Genomic DNA, 4,797 nt, shown 5'->3' on the forward strand with positions numbered 1-4,797 from the left:
GCCCTCTGTAGACCAGCCTTGAACTCACTGAGGTCTGCTTGCCTCTGCCTCCTGAGTGCTGGGATTAAAGACACATACCACCACGTCCCGTCAATTTTGCTTCTTTTAAGTAGAAAAAAGCCTGAAGTTAACTCTAAGTCATTTAACAAATAAACACCCCTCCCCCACCGACAGGTCCCCACCGACAGGTCCCCACCGACAGGTTCCCACCGACAGGATTTGTTTAAAGAGAATGTGCAACCTCTGTGCTCAGCGGTTCTCTCTGCACAGGCCTTGGTTTAGATTAGAAAAGATGGCTCAGCTCAGGTCTGGCTTCCTTATTGCTTAGCTGAATGCTTACGCTAGGAAGAGAACCAGGCACCTGCTTGCTGCCTCTTCATGTCTGTTCTCCTGTCTGTTGATAGCGGAGCTTTTAGACTGGCCATGGCTCCATCATCTACAGCTAGTCGGTTTCAACCCTGCCTCACATTGCTCCAGTTCATCTGAGATTTCCTGGAACCTCGGTATCAGCCTCTATGATTCCTCCACTCTTGTATTCTACATTCCTGCAAAACCCAGAGCTTGTGGGTGATGCCCAGTTCTACTGCAGCCTTGAGACGTAGCTGGGCCCCCTTGAACCAGCACTGCAGCACCCTTTTAGAACCTGTGAGATTCACCAGGGGGAACACTTCGTTAAGTTGCCCTATTGGAGCAGGATGCTCTGAAGGCTCTCTTATTTCAGGAACTCAAATTTTCAAATGAGTTTGCATTGCTGTATCTTGGAAACTTCGATGGATGGGGTCTTGTAGTCAATATACCTTTCTAGTGTCCCATATAAGTGTATGTCTTTTTTTAAAAAAGCCCTAAGCTTTTAAATAGCTACAATTACATTGTTTACACATAGTGCCTCATCCACAACTTTAACTGCATTTATGATCCTTTCTGTACCAAACTGCACATGCTCTGCTCTCTGCTCTGGATTTTCATTATAAATATGGTTAAAGGAAGCCGGTGATAACCACACTACAGTCTAAATGCTATGCTCTTGTGAAATTTTCTCCAACAAATAAATTAATCCGTTACCTTTGAACCTAAAGTTTGAGGAAAGAAAGCACAACTAGAGTCTTTGACAGAATGCACACAAACAGCCATTAGGTCAGTCTCTAAATGGGTCCTTGCTCTTGTCTGCAACCTCATGTACTGGACCGCTGCTGTCTGTACTTGTCTAGTCTTTTACACTGAAATCTGAATGGCCCATTGAGCTTTGCTTGTAGGACTCTAGCTTTCTCCAGGGTAATACAAAATGAGGACTTTTAGAATGTATGTTTCATGTATATTACAGAAAAATTAGAAACTGAATCTCATAAAAGGGAAGGGGCTGGCTGAGCCCCAGGAGCAGCAGTCTCTCGAGGACTCCTGCTCTTCTGCCCTCTCTTCTCTGTGGCAGCTTCTCTCATCCCCTGCCGTTACAGACCAGCTTCCATATCAGCATTGCACTTAGAGTGTTTATTCTTGAGATACCGAACTCCTGCTCTTGTCACAGTATAAACCCCGGGAAAGCTCTGATTGGTCAGGCTGTTAACATTCCGGAATCCATCTTGATCAGGAAGACGACACAAGACAGAGGCAAGGTGTTGAAGACCAGAAGATTCTCTCATGCCAGGTAGCTCTCCATCTTGTGGCCATCACAATGTGCCACAAGATTTTTTTTCCCCAGATATCCCAGTTTCTCCTTGCACTTCCCGAAAAACAAACAAACAAACAAACAAACACAGCCAAGTCACAAACCCCTAACCAAACCAACAAACTAAACACACACCAGCCACATGCATTTAATTAGGTCTCGGCTGATAAGTTACAGCTTTAGTCCTCATGGAAGCCTAGAGGAAAAGATGCTCTTGGCCAAAGGAGAAAGTGTGAGGAAGATGTGGAAAGCTCCATGCAGTGTAAATACCATAGGAACGCATGTTATTTTAAGTCAAGGATGAAGATGAACAGACAGCACTGTTCTATTTATTTATTTATTTATTTATTTATTTATTTATTTATTTATTTATTTATTTTGCTTATAAAAGGAAAGTCAAACCAATGACTCTTATGTTTGCCCTCAGAATGGTACCATCCCACCTCCCCATCTCCGTGATACTGGATAGAGACACTGACTGGATCTAATATCACAAATAATTTGTCCTTTTGGATGAAAGCATTTGCTGAGGCAGCAGATTCCCCTGATGGATTCTTTATTTGCGTATTAAACTATAATAGGTCCACAGTCTTCATCTTGGACCAAAAGGAACATAAAAGGCGTTTGATCTCTGCCTCATGATGTAGCTCCTGGGGTCTTGGATAGCTTATTTCTGAGTAGGTGCCCTTTGCCCAGAATTCCAGCGAGTACCCCAGGGTCAAAGATAAACTGTGTATTGAGAGATGAAAGGGCAGTTGCTTCCCCACAAAACCTCATAAATCAGTTTAGATATCTTTCCCGTTTTATTTTTTTTCTGGCACCACAATATTGGGGCTGTTTGATGCACTTAACTGAAGCTATTTGTATAGGGTCTTTCCTTTTTCTCTTGTGATGAAAAGCATTGTCTCAAAAAAAAAAAAACCCCAAAAAACGAGCTGATAAACCGAGCATCCACCCCATGTCAGGCTGTGGATTCAACATCTGATTGTACTTAGCGAGGAGGAAACCTGAAAAAAGCTCAACCCAACTTTCATTTCTTGCTTCTTTTATCCTTAAGCTCAGCAATAAACTAGCACTCTTTGGTTAAAATGTCAAGGGAACAGATGCCTAATTCTGGTGCTTCAGCATTGAGATTTCAAATGGAGCATGTAAATTATGAGAACGGGTCTCAGCTCCACTGGGAAGGCTGCAGGAGCACAGGGTCTACTGCTGTCAGTCACCTTGTTTCTCACCCTCTTGGGAATAGCTCCTCCACCAGGCTGGCTTGGTCCTCTGAAGCTGCTGCAAGTGAGCCCTTTAAGCAAGCCCCGCTGTTTCACGACGGTGGGATGGGGGGGGGCGGGGAGGGGGCGGGATGTAAGTGGTTGCACCGTGGGGAACTTTACCACTAAAACCTGGCGTCAGAGGGTCACAGGGACAGCCTGAAACAAGTGCTGCTTATAATCAGGAGCACACTTCAGGGTTAGCAGAGCAAAGACAGCCGTCTTGAGGGTCTGGGCTGAGTTCCACCTGCCCTGTGACCTCAGGAGAGGCATGTCACAGGTTTCGGCCCTGAACCCTGAGGAGGGTAAGAGTCTTTAGAGGACTCTTGAGAACGTGGGAAAATAATGTGACGAATGTTCAACCTAGTGCTTCAGCGCCTTTAAGAATTAGACGTCATTATGACTTACAAGAAAATGGTATTGGTTAAGGGGTCACCAACAAATGAAACCCAAAGGCTGGAAAGGACCTTTGGAACCGTGTTCCAAAGTCCTCATTCTGAGATGGGTGGCAGCTTTTCCACACGGATGCCCAGTCTTAACTCAGCCTCTTTCTAAGAAACCACATGCCCACTAGACCCCAGCGGCAGCAGGCCTGGCACCACAAAGTGTCTCTTGTACCTGCTGCAGTGCCTGCCAATCAACTTTGCTCAGGAGGAAATGAAACCAAAGTGTGCTATCGAACCAGACTTCTTTGCTCCCCTTTGGGTTTCAGCTTTGAAGTCGCCCTGAAGAGCTAAGGAGCATACTATTGCAAACTGTTTAGTGCATGACACAGGTTATTAAACAGCTTAATATGTGGAATTAGTGAAAAAATTGGGACATTAAGAAAAACCGCTAATCCATGTGCGAAAATACAGTTGGAACTCCGTTTATTCAATAGCAAGCGGAAAGCAAGCCTTTAAATGCTTGCTTTACACTTTGAATTAAGTTGAGTCAGTGTGTTAGATGGGAGGAGAACCGCAGGTACAGAATTAGGGGTTGCCAGACACCCCACAGAGATGTGCGCAGGCAGACAATTCTCCTGATATTCCCAAACTACCTCCTGGATTTATTGTCCCTATTTCCTTTTCCTAGTAATTAAAGTTTCAAAAAGGCACCCGGGGAGCCAGGCATGGCTGCAGACATCTATAGTTCTAGTGATTGGGAAAGTGAGGATCAGAAGTTCAAGGTCACCGTTGGGCACCGAGTGAGTTTCAGGTCATCTTGAATTATGTGAGACCAACCCCCACTCCTCCTTGAGCCAGCACTGGTCTCTCTTCTCCAAACTGCGCTTTTAAAGGGTGAGGTACAGACTTTTGGCTTTTGGCATAGTCAGTCAGCAGTTTTGCCCCCTTAATAAAGGGAACCACAGCGGCCCTTATTCACCATTTCTACCCCTTCCAACCAATGACATTAGGTTGGTCAGAGGAATTGCATAGCTGAGCACTGAATACCTGCTACAGGGAGTCACAGGCTTCCACACTGGGAAGTGAAAGGATCTCTGAAATGCTGTCCTTTCTGACTGGGAGGCAGAACCAGATAGGAGCAGGTGACTAACTGATGGGGGTCAGTCTCGAACACCTGCACACACATCCCATCTTTATTTAGCCACATTTAGGAAGAGCAAGCAGTTCAACATCTCCCTCCCCTGCCTCCCTCTCCCTAAATCCCTCTGTGGTCTTAAAGATGATTACTCAAACGAATAACAAGAGTGCTGGGCTGTGGTTAAGTGGATTAAGTAGGGGTATCTGTACACTGAAATGGTTAAGGCTTTTCCTTGTTTATACATGAATGGTGGATGGCTGTCGGAGTTGTGGCTAACTCAACATTGTCTCCCGTGGCCTTTAGTGTAAAAACCCTCTTATTAGTATTCATATATTTGCCTGGAAGAAG

Source organism: Microtus ochrogaster, chromosome 8 (assembly GCF_000317375.1).
Source record: "Microtus ochrogaster isolate Prairie Vole_2 chromosome 8, MicOch1.0, whole genome shotgun sequence".
NCBI lineage: Eukaryota > Metazoa > Chordata > Mammalia > Rodentia > Cricetidae > Microtus > Microtus ochrogaster.